Consider the following 13,095-nt stretch of genomic DNA (forward strand, 5'->3'; position numbering starts at 1 on the left):
CACACAAAAGCACACAAACACTGAGTCTTTACACTCAAAGCCCAGAACAAGTGTCATCCTAGCAACAGTTTTAGGACTTTGTGTTACAAAAGTAACAACAAAAGCAGGAGTAATGCCATCAATGTTAACTCAATAAGCTAAGGTTTTACTTAAGGTATTACTGTGTGCGCATAGCCTGAAATATTACCAAGACTTCATAGCTCAGGGCATAAATATTGTCCCTTTTAGATCATTGTCACAAATACCTGTGATGCGTATCAGCCTGAAGGGGAAAAAAGCCAAGGTAACAACCACATGCTCTTTAAGTTAGCTCTAAGTCGGAAAAAAAAAAATCCAACTGGATAATTCCAGTTCTGCAACTTGCTGCAATAATGACTAAACCAGTATGAATTATTGTTATTCCTGTTTCTAATTAGGTTAGACTCCAGCTTTTTATTGTTATTATTCATCAGATTCTGCAGTTCCACCTGCATTAAAAATACCATTCCAAGACCTAGTGGTGACCCGCAAATGTTTAACACTGCTTCAAGTTCAAGTATTTCTTTAAAGCATAGAAATATAATTGCAAACACATTGAAAAAAAGTTTCTGGTAGATAAGAAAACCTTTATAAAAACTACGTGTTTTGTAGAAAGACCACATTTTAGTTGTTTCACCAAGTAATTCATGTTAATCACGATAAAGAGCTTATTATTCACTCTCAGGCTAAAAGAAGCTTTTTTACAAATGTTATTTTGCCTTTGATATAGCTCATTAAACAATCTCTCTACAGACTACAATCTTGACAGAAGGTTTATGGGAAAATGAGATCAGCATCTGTCTCTGGATGATGATCATGACTGTGGATTTACGCCATGAAGTTCACATAAGGATACTAGCAACAAGTAAGTTTCTGACATGTTTTTAACTGTGTTTTTCCAACAGCATTCTTCTAGATTCAATTATTCGAGCTTCCATCATTCAACTGCAATCCAGATGATAAGTCAAAGACGTGAGTCAGAACAAATTACTAATCTAATCTACAGTTAATAAATAGCAGCTTCACTCATAGCTGGACTGGCCATCGGGCATACCGGGCATTTGCCCGGAGGGCCACTGGCGATTTTTGGTTTTTATGGGCCGATCGATTTTTTTTTTTTTTTTTGGAAGGGTATAAATAATGAAAGGTGTTGGATTGGCCAATTGGTCATGATCGACTCTGGGCTGGACCAATTACAGCCGAGGAGGTCGGATGCACCCTCCCCCCTTGTTTAGCAATCTTATAGACGAACTAAAGAAAATGGAGAAGAAAAAAAAAACAAGCGCGTCCATGCTCACAGGTGTACACACGGGTGATCACACCCACAAACTACACCCTTTTTGGCTCCTACTTCAAAGCACACTGTGTTCTGTTGATCTTATGTGCTGCACAATAATGTTTAATATTTAGCTTGTCTGACATTAAGACTTGGATGACTCTTAACTTCTTACACCTTAATGAAAGCAAAACTGAAGTCATTGTGTTTGGGCTTCCTAAAGATCCCAACTTCTCTCTTGACTTTTTGGGACCCCTAACCTCCGATTGCACTTCTTCCATTAAGAGTCTTGGAGTTATTTTTGACAATGCTTTTAAACTTGATAAACAAATCAGCTCTGTAGTTAAGGGATCTTTTTATCATTTACGGATTTTAGCCAAAGTCAAGTCTTACCTTTGCAGGAACGATCTAGAAAGAGTGGTCCATGCTTTTATTACTTCACGGCTGGACTACTGTAATTCCCTCTATGCCGGCCTAGATCGTTCCTGTCTACATCGCCTTCAACTGGTGCAGAACGCTGCCGCTCGCCTGTTGACCGGTTCAAAAAAAAGAGACCACATCACTCCGGTTCTCTGCTCTCTCCACTGGCTCCCAGTTGCTTTTAGGATTGATTTTAAAATCTTACTGCTGGCTTTTAAGGTTTTAAATGGCACTGCACCTTCTTACCTGTCAGAACTCCTTAGTACTTATCGCCCCAGGAGATCTTTGAGGTCAGCCGATCTGATGCTTTAAATGTTCCCAGGTATAAATTAAAGACAAAGGGAGAGAGGGCGTTTGCTGTGGCTGCACCCAGACTGTGGAACAGTTTACCTCCTCACGTCAGATTCTCCAAAAGCCTAGAAACTTTTAAAACTGCTCTTAAAACTCACCTCTTTTCATTGGCTTTTAGAAAGGTTTAATTTATTTGTTTATTTATTTTTTATTTGATCAGCGAGGTGTTTTACGAAATTGTGTTCTATTGTATTTTTATCTGTATTTACTGTACAGCACTTTGGTCAGCCTTGGTTGTTTTTAAATGTGCTCTATAAATAAACTTGACTTGACTTGACTTGACTAGTATTTACTGTCATATTCCCATATATCATTGTGATGTTGTTTATTCTATTACTCTTGGTCTCTTCTGCTTGTTTTCTTTTTTCTTTCTCAGCAGGTGACCCAGGTGATTGATATATGCATTTTTTTTTCTTCTTTTTTTTTCTGCTCATTCTGTTGGTTTTTGTCTTTTGCCCTTCTCCCCCGTCCCTCTTCTCAGCTGTTTCTCTTTCCCTCTTTCTTTCTCCCCTTCTTTCCCCCAGTCAAGTCTGTCCCGTATTCAGTAAGTGAAAATAAAATGAACAATAAAAGGTGAATCAAATAGACCATTACGGCAAGGCTGGGATGGTCAGTTTGGTAAAGTAAATCCGTTGGGCATCTTTCTTTGCCTTTAGACAACAATTCTGATGGCAAAAGAGCCAAACGGGACAGGCAAAAAAAAAAAAAGAAAAAGAAAATGGAGAACAAAAAAAGGAAAGGAGGTGCAGAAAAAATTAGGGCCAAAAAGAAACAAGCGCTTCAGGCAGACGCTGCCAAATGTGTAAAAATAACTGAATTGTTTGGCGGTAGCTATGGCATAGCTTCCACAGATTTAGCAACATCAGCAAGTGGTGGAGGCCAGCAGGGGGATAAGGGAAAGGGGAGGCAAGAGGAGGAGAGACCGAGGCGGCCGCCGGTGTTGTGCCAAAAAGTGATTGCCTGCCAAAAACTGATTTCCAATGTTTCCGTGTATTTTTTTTATGTGTAATATCTTTATGTATGTTGGTAAATAGACTTCGGTGAACAGCGTTTACAAAGGGATTATATATAGAATTAAAAAATTATCTGTTTTTTCAAGTATCTTTACAGCTCTGTGTTATTGTACTTACATTATAACCAATCCGGTCCTTTATCCTCACTTAAAATATTTTTACAGAACTATTGTCATATTTGCTGCCATTTCTGCTGTCCTCTTGGCCAACTTACTCTTACAAAAGACATTTTTAATGTTAATGAGATTTTTTTAACTGCATAAATAAAGGTTATATAAAGTTTTTGGCAAATACCGGAAATCACTTTTTGGCACAACACCGCTCATAGTGGCAGAGCAACTGAACTTCAGGTAAGAAGTTATGACCTGCTGTCTATCTGTGTCAGATATAAACCAAGTTTAGTTGTAGTTTGTTTTCATTATGCTGACTTTTTACAGTCGCTTAGAATAACTGGTACTGCGTACTAGCTAGCATGACAGAGTTTATATACTGCTGGGCGGGTGCTATGAAGTTACTGATAGTAAATTTTATTTTATGCTTAAGGTTAGTTTCTCAAACTCCTCAAAATCTTAACAAATTGTGCCAATCCTTTCATGTTGCACCAGGCTGATTTATCATCAAAAGTGGAGAAGTCTGTGACAGAGGAGACAGAAGAGCAGCAGAGAGAGATGGAGATGGAGAGATGACTTTATGTCATCCATGAGGGATGCATTTGACAAATGTTTCACATATTATAGCCCAACAAGTTACTTATAGCAATTTTAATACGAGCAATCAGTTTTTGGCAAATACCGGAAATCACTTTTTGGCAGACAATCACTTTTTGGCACAACACCGGCTATTGCAGTTAATAATACAACAGCTTCATGCCATTTTTTGTGTTCCTTTTTATCGCTGTGTAACTGAGTTCAATTGAAAGCCTGCATGTGCTAGTACCTCTTGCCACAAGTTCCCAGAATCCTTTGCGGTTTTACCCCTGAATGACGTCACATTTTTGGTGGGCCGGTATCTAGTCAAAATGCCCGGGCCGATTTTTTGTCCCAGTCCAGCCCTGGCTTCACTCCTACAGGGTGCAAGGGCTCTGAAATCCAGTTTGATGTTGTACTGTTTATGTTTACAGTGAACGTGCAGGATACGTAAATGTCTTAAATCAAAACCATACTGTAATCCAAACCGACATGCCACTTGAAACCACTAGCCTTGACAGCCTGAGGTCAAGTCACACTTATGCAGGAACAAAAACATCACAGCAGTCAGCTTGGAAACACAAACACCATCAACAGCGACACCACAACCCATCCTATCATATATCCCTCCACTAGCAGAACTAGCACGTCCAGGAACCTACACTAAACCACAGGTCCCATAGGAGCTGGGGGCAGAATAAATGAAAAACCAGACACGTCCAACACTACTGTTTGCCTACATAAGACTGAAGCACACATATGTAAAATCAGTACTACTGGATGTGTTTTGACTAAGTTGTAGACATAAAAGTGTATGAGATCATTCTAATATTTATTCATTATTAAAATAATTAATATTTGATCTCACAAAATGAGTCCTTTTGCAGTCCAAACTGCTAGAGCAAAGCAGCATCATATTCATGTTTGTCAACAGCACTTTCTATCATCACTGATCACTACTTAAACCCAAAGGTGCAAGCACGCATCATCTACCTCTAACACTTTCCAGCCTTCCCTTGGCTACTGGACATAATGACTAACCCCCACCAAGTCAGGACTGTTTGTCAGGCACTAAAAAATGAAAAACAAGCACACTAAAAGTGGAGGTTCATTTTTAGATGCAATTGGTTCTGCCAAGAAGTTAAATTTATTAGAAGGTTTGTCCACAATAACACATTAAAACCCTATGAGAGGGTGCATGTTTTTATTCTGCCTACAGTAGGAGTTTTCAATGGAAAGTGGAGGAGGGGAATAGCTCCGGTAAGAGTCAAAGTACACTGCAAAAGTACTCAAGTGGTTATTTACTGTAGCAAGAGTGTGTGCTGGAATTGGACAGAGTCGTGTTCTGTATCTCCGAGGGAGTTTAAGGCATTCGGTGTAGTGGTCAGGCTGGATCACGAGCCAATCTTAAGAGTGTGCCTCGTGTCTCAAACAATGCTTTTGAGTTACAGCACAGTGTTTGAGGTTAGGACATGTGGTTGAGGATTGGTCCAGAGCACATACTGAACTGAACTGTCTGTAGAGGAAAAAAAAACACATAGTTGCTTTGAAGACAAGCATTGAATGGGCTTTACCTTGTGTCTTCTGGTGATGATGTGCACTTGTGTGTTTTTACCATGTCTATCATGATTTCCTCTCATGCACACACCAAAGATGTAGACATGCATGTAAAGGTTAACTTCAGAACCTCACCAATCAACTCAAGTTAACTAGCATACGCTTCAGAGAATCCTGACCACCGGAAAAGGATATGTAGGTATAAAATATAGATATGATTGCATGAAATAGTATGGAAAATATAAAAATCAACTAGCGCTGATGTAGCATTTGTTTTACTGTATTTTCCTGGATGATTGTCAGCCTTTTAGGCCATTTGGCGAAAGTTACTAGGGATGTGTAAATTCTCAGCCATATAGATCTCAGTCGTCTTAATCACTTCCGCTGAAGACAAATGGGTTTCTTTAGCAAGTACGATTTTTTTTTCAAGATTATTTGTTTTAACCTCTCTGAGCTGCCTTCAAGTATTTAAGACTTATGAATGTGCTGTTATCATAGAAGAGTGTCAGATAAGAAAAATCACAGCTTTTTAAATGTACTTAAGCGTGAAATATACAACAAGATTGAGCGTTTCAGTTTACTCTTTGGTGCAAACGCCAAAGAAATGTGTTGCAATGTACGAGAGAGTGCTGGACAATAGATAAAGTTAGCACGCATACACTATAGGCTGAAAATGAGAGCAGCGTTGCTGACTAGAGAAATTAACTATTCTAACTATATCTACTACATACTATATAACTATATCAGAGCATAGTATCTGCTGACTGGCTGACTGGTTCATTGCAAGAACCAACATCACTGAGGAACACTGGCAAAAGTTACGGCAGGACTGGAAATGTTGTTGAGTTATACTTGTTATACGACTCCAACAGGATTGGTTACAGGCCACCTACTGAAGAAATTGTGCTTTTTCTTAGTGTCTCATAAATCTAGGAGAAACTGAAACATAAAATATCAATTTTCAGCTTCAGTGGGCAATTTCAGTGATAGATAGGAACTTATTTAGGCCCCACCTGCTATTTGGAAAGGGGGATACTGCAATAGGTTAGCAGAATAACATTCTCCAGCTCTGCTAATTGGCATACTTTCACATGGGCTGGAATGCTATGATAACATCCACCTCTATTCCCTGAGGGAGCCTTGATCCTGTAGGCGTTTACTGGCTCAAGGGAACATTAACATGTGGATAAAAGCAAGACAGAAGGACTCCTTTATGAATATACAGAGTGGGGGCTGGTCTCTCACTCTTGGACACACATGTGGTATTTGGGTATATCGGCATGCTGATGTTTCTAGCACTGCTGTTTTGATGCACTGGGGTATAGAAGGGGGCTGTGAATGCAATTTCTGTCATTTAGGGGCCTCTACTGTCAGGTAGCTGTCACGCCCCATGCACAGTAGGAGGGGCTATGGGGCAGGGAGACTAGAGGGGAAATGGGGTGGATTTTGGGACAAAGTGTGGCCCTGTCTCTGCGGGGATGGTCACATAGGCACAGGATTGATGGGGTGGTGATGAAAGATGAAGATGTCAGGGAACAGACATGCATTGAGAGTGGGACCAATAAGAGAGGCCTACTGAGTAACTTGGGGGCCCATCATCACCTCCACTCTTTGGCCTGTGCTAAGTAGAAGAAAGTGGGGGAGGCAAGAACGGAGAAAAAGGGTAACTGTCCAGTAGGGTCCACACGCACACGCACATCAAACCACTGTAGGTTTATTATTCTAGAGTGTGACCTGAGCCAGCTGCCCCAGAATCTACAGGTCCCACAGTATGCGTGCAAGCAAGATGCTGTGAATCAATTACTTCTCTATGCTACCAAAGAAAAAAACAACTTCACAGTCTGCTTACGTGTTTCATGCTGGTGGACTGTGGAAAAGAAACAGCAAACATCGCTTCTTTTCCCGTTTGAAGGCCATGACATTTCGCGCCAGAGCTCCATTGCTTGGCTTCATAGATATTTCTGCTACACAGAAACGTGAGACTGATAAGAATCAGTCCACCAAGGTCACACCGTGTACACAGAAACAGAACTTTTTTTTCCCACCTCAGTTCCAGTACCTCAACTCGGGATATTAACCAATACTTATTAGCAATCCAGTACCACTGTTTTTGGTTTATGCATGCAACTTACTGGAAGTCAGTATATTTTATAAAGTATTTGTCATGAATCTGGTCTAAACGACCTTTTTTCTTGCAGTTTAGACAACTATGATTCTCCAAAATTATTCTCACTTAGGGGAGAGTTGAGGTGTTTTTCATTCCTGGCAGCATGGTCTGGCTGTATTCACGGACAGACAGTGAGATGGATGAATTGACTATTGTTTAGGGAGCATGTGGCATTTATGTCAAGGGACAGAGTAACCAGAGACAGACCCTCTCCACATCCCCACCAGGAAGCCGAGCCAGAGAAACTCTAGTCACGTTAAAATAAATTCTTTCCTGTCCAAATTGACACCCTTCTGCTGCCACGGTGTGGCTCTGGTTTAGTTTACAGTAATTTGGAGTCTGGGTGGCACAGGAATGTGGTGAGGGACGGAGACTTGTGGGACATTTAAGATTACTAACATGCTCAAATTATGGGCTGGGATTCAAACACTTATCGCATTACACATACTCAAGGAGGAACCTGCTTCTAAGATTAATTCTTTTAAAACTGGTGAAATCATCAGCAAAACATTATCCTTTTTCCGTGTGTTTTTTTTGCTCTGACATCTTTTAGATACTGTTGGACTAAAGGAGCATAAAATTAACCATTTTAAGGTAGGGTTAAATGAAGGTGCAAACCTCATGTGAAACATACTGGGCTGTGTCCAAAATGCTTCCTTCTGAAGCTCCCCTTTAAGCTCAGTCAAACCAAATCTCAGCCAATGCATCTGCTCTTAATAAAAAACAATAATCAACCCCACCAAACCAAAAACATCAAGCAGTGCATGTATAGTTTGCAGCAGGTATAGGCTTCTATAGACTGGCCCACCGCAGGAGAGACATTTCACATGCTTGTGAGCAGTTATAGCGGTGGAGTCTGTTCAGGTCAATTTCAAGCCAAGCTAGGTCTACGTGTTATGTAGTCTTCATTTTCTACAGGCAAGATCTAATAAAAGTTTTCCATGTACACAGGGAAGACAGACACATGGTGTTCATAAGGGACATAATGCTCTCCCTGCTAAAATGTAATGAAATCCTCTCAGCGGTGAAAAATTAAAAACACACCAAAGGATAAATGCACACATACACATATAGAGAGCATCTCTCTCACACTCACCGTCTCCGTTTCCTTGTCTGTTCCACTTTTCACCTTTCATCTTGTCCTAATCTAAATTGTCAGCACTCTTTTGGAATTCCATCCATAATCTGAAAACCTGTATTCAAATTAAAGAAGTCTGGAATATAGTTTTTACTTAGCACACTGTCCATCTCTCCTTCTGTGGTTAAGACAAAACAAGCAGGGACAATCAGCAACCCTACAAATCTTATAAATCACTTATACACCAGTGTGAACCCTTTACATAGTGGGGAGAAAGGGTGTAGGTCAGAGAATAAGTCTTAAAACCAAGTTGTATGTAAAAAACAAACAAAAAACAAAACAAACAAAAATGAGAAAACACAAACAGTTGTCACTGAACATTAGCTGGAGTTTAGCAGAATTGTGTAGCGTTAACACCGAACCCAGACAGAAACAAACACAAAGACAGTTGTGCAGTACAATACAGCCAAGCAGTATAAAGCTGATGTTGAGCTATGTAGGTACATATTAATATGAAGGAGTAACAGGCTAACCAAGGTTTATATATAGCAGAAGAACAAACAGAGGGCAGCCAGGCTTCAGGCTGCCACTAAGAACAAACTGTTTCCAATTGCTGAAGTAGACTCTCAATGGAACCCCCCCAAAAAAAGTCTACATCTCAAAAACCATCCTCCTTCTCCAACTGTGGGGTGCTGATGATGTCTGCAACATGGGCCACTGGGGTTCCTATTCATTTTGATGGGAGACCATGCCAAATGTCAGTGTTTATAAAGGAGGCCTATTATCATTATTACCATTGCGCACTTCCATATGTAGCTGCCCCGGCCATGACCGCATGCAATCTGATTATTACAATAAATCTCTCCAGAAAAAAGGACACAGAGCAGTTCGTTTCTTTATGGCCACAAATCCTCTTTCCAAGGCTGATCAACACATAGAAACTAAAGATCAAATGTGCAGCAAGCGCAAGGACGGGACAGTTAATCTCTCTATTTGAAAGACAGAAACACATCTCAAGTCCATGAAATAGTAAAGGACTGAAGTGTAAGAGTTCACAGACTGCAAGTGGAACAATCTGCACTAACAGTGTGTGACAACAAGGCCAGGTTAGGCCCACAACAGTCATAATGTTGATGCTGGAGCATGAAGTAACCCTGGATGACTCTTAATATATACATGCAGAAATAAAAATACAGAGTGCTTACTGGCTGCTGGGAGATGAGTGAGGAGTACTGGAGTTAAAACACTGTTGTTTTTGTGACGACAGTCTTGAAGAAAAAGAGAGCTAAGATCCAAACACATGTGGAAACTTGCTGTTTTACTTCATTCTTCTGCAGCGTCCTTTTTTACATAAACGGGCAGCTTAATGCAAGCTGCATACAGTTCCAGGTGGAGACACCCAACACAGAAATTCCAAGATAGCGGCATTAAATCACCTGTCAAAATGTACGTATGCACAGGGTATTCAGAGTTCATGTGAGAGAATCCTTCTCTTTTATGATAGCCCAGAGTTTAAAAAATCCAAATAACAAATCCCTTCCTTACTTAAGCCTTATAATTTTTTTTTATAAACTTTAGTAAGTTTATGAAAATAAACTTTGAATGAAATATAAGCTCTATTCTTCAATTTGTGTCTATTTCTCCTGTTTTAAGTACTGAAAATGACTTTTTTTGGACTTGGGTAGACTAGAAAATGCACCTGCTACCGTATGGGGGGTAGCAAAGGTATTTTAATGGAACACAAAAGAACACTAGACGCAGCCTTGGAAAAGATTTATGAAGTCTCTGCTCTCCATCACAGAAGTAAAGGACCAACACCAACATGTCACAAGTCCAAGAGTGTGTGCAATCAGTTTTGAACACATCTGCATTTTTGCACACGGTTCGAGTTAATGACAATGTGTGTATCATTTGTATCTTGAGGCATTGCTCGAGTCTTTTGTGATAGTGGGTGGAAGCCAAGGCCTGGCTCTATTGCTCCATGTTGGATCTGGCTCTGTTTACCTAGTGCTGATGGAGTCCAGATGGGCTTCCTATTACTCGCCTCTCCTTCACAGTCTTGCTCATTCTGGACCAGCAATTCCAGCAGGACAGCTGGTTCTTAATTGGGAGGCAAGAGATGGCTGATGTTTTATCATGGCAAAGCTGGAAATTGATTTAACTGCTATGTCCTTCAAGGGATGGAAAGGTGGTGTGAACAGGAAGTGACAGACACCAACTGACTTCACCCTTAGGAATGAAATTACTTTAGTGGTAATAATACAACGGACTCCCTTCTGATACACGGCATTTGTAAAATAATTCTACACCACATCTTGTCATAGATCCTATAGTGCCATTTTCTTTTAAGAGAATTTCTTGGGGGCAGGTTTCACACTGATTATGATAAGTCTCGAAAGGAAACTAAGCCTTCCCCTCTGCTACGGAGAAGACGGGGGGCTTCGGGGAAAAATGAGCCCTGGGCATAATGCGTAGATGGTCTCCATCCCCCCCCCCCCCGCTTTTCTCTATGGAAAAGCACTCCTAAGCCCTCAGGGTAATAGCTTCCATGTGCTGAGCCCCTATACTCCAAACAAAACTGTAATAACAACACGGAAAAAAAATCTACGTTACTGCACTGCTTGTCATAGTCTTCAAAGAATGACACTTCAGCTTGACTGAAAGATGTACCTCTGATGACAGCTGAGGCCATAATGTAAGGCCTGGTTAGATATGTCACCGAAAGCCCATCATCACTCTCGTGTGCAGACACCTGACTACATACATATAAGCACTAGGGGTGCAACGATACACAAAATTCACGGTTCGGTTCGGTTCGATACTTTGGTGTCACGGTTCGATATTTTTTCGATACAAAAAAAATGTTCATGCATTTTTTATTTGTCATTTATTAAAATTATAAATATATATTTTAACTCAAAAGTACAGTTTTTAAATTTAACCCTAACCCTTGTGCGTGTTTTTTATTTTGACAGCGAATGCGCACCTGCGGACCACTTATGTGCAGCCCTGGTTATTTAGCTCATCATATTGCAGCCACAGAAATTCTTTTGTCCATGAAACCATAAAGCTGCACTTTCTTTTTGCCTTATAGTCTGATTTGTCATAACTTCTCCGTTTTGTGGTAAGCTTTTCTTTGGCTGTCACTTCTTCACCCTGACCTGTCTTATTTGGCTCAGCAGAACTGAAATGCTTTTACACACTCACTCACATAAGCTCAGCGATTCTCTGCGCGATCAACCTCTCACATGTTTAAGCTGCAGGAGATTTCACTTGTCATGTTTGCATAGTAAGCTAACGATTAATAAGACGATGTCAGAGGAATTGGTGCACAAATTATCATCACTCACAGATCAGTGCTGTCGCTCTCTATACACAGTTCGCACGATTGCAAAGTGAAAGCAAAAAAACAAGCGCAAATTCAAACGCGACTTCAATATGTCACATATTGACAGTGGCTCACCGATGCCAATGACATAATTACCCAGCTACATTTCCGAAAGAATGCAAAAGCATTGACATATATTTTTCCTACAATAGCCCGACGGGCAGGGAAGAGATAGATTTTGGTAGCCCGACTGAAAAAATCGCTAGCTCCGTGACGTCGGGCTAGCGATATTGCTAGCCCTGTATCTGATTGAGGAATCACTCATCTTTGGAAAAGAGAGTTTATTACAGAGAAATGGCTCTTTCCAAAATAAAAGCTATACTATCCGCTTCTTCTGGGCTATATTCTCAGCAGCATAAGGAGAATCATGTGCTAACAGCTGTCTAAATGACTCGGCTAAAGTTAGTAGCATGCTTGTTGTATTTGTCTTTGCACTAGGATGATGTTGGCGTAAATGTGCAGTCATATTCGTTGTGTTCCCGCTAGTGCTTTCAGGTTAATCTCGTTGAAATGACCTTAACGCCACAACACGGCAAATCTCCGTTAACGAGCTACCGCCGATCGCTCCGTGCATGGGGCTAGACGGCCAACACGTTAACGAGCTAACTGTGCTAACACACTAGTTCACACCAATGTAATTGAGCATTGCATGGCACATCCAACATACTGTTTTACTTTAGTCCATGACTCGCTTACCTTCAGGGTCATACGTCACATGAAAACCAAAATAATTCCAAACGCCAGATCTGAATGAGGTTCAATTTGCCTGTTACAAGGAGAGCTTAACTTCTGTCTCGCTAGCTTGCCCTGCGCTCTTCCTTCTGACTATGCTGTCTGTGTTGAGCGCTCAGTGAATCTGCATTCGACTACTCCGCCTAGGCTGCACTGTCGAGCCTAGGCTGATATACACTAGATTACTCAAGAAGTGGACATATGTTTATTTGTTTATTTGTTTATTTATAAGGAACCCCATTAGCTTCCACAACAGTGGTTGCTAGTCTTCCTGGGGCCCAAACCCCCAAATACCATCGAATAAAATGTTACACAATGAAGTGGATGCAAAATATCCACATAATTTGCCTCTTACATCCACAAAAAGGTTTTACAATTCTGAAAATATAAGCATGTAAATAAAAAAAAT

At 40.6% G+C, this 13,095-nt stretch overlaps 1 protein-coding gene across 4 annotated transcripts in view; it reads right to left on the minus strand.

The window, feature by feature from the left end:
• Positions 1-13,095, minus strand: part of znf469 (zinc finger protein 469) — a 212,887-nt gene that overhangs the window by 168,775 nt on the left and 31,017 nt on the right. Inside the window, exon 1 of one of the 4 annotated variants that reach the window (XM_082540331.1) lies at positions 12,651-12,823. The exons of the other annotated variants lie outside the window; for them this stretch is intronic. The gene's annotated coding sequence lies outside the window, so the exon portion shown is untranslated. Of the gene's footprint in view, positions 1-12,650; positions 12,824-13,095 lie in introns of those variants that run through there. 4 annotated transcript variants of the gene reach the window in all.

Source organism: Aulonocara stuartgranti, assembly GCF_965226115.1.
Source record: "Aulonocara stuartgranti genome assembly, chromosome: 7".
NCBI lineage: Eukaryota > Metazoa > Chordata > Actinopteri > Cichliformes > Cichlidae > Aulonocara > Aulonocara stuartgranti.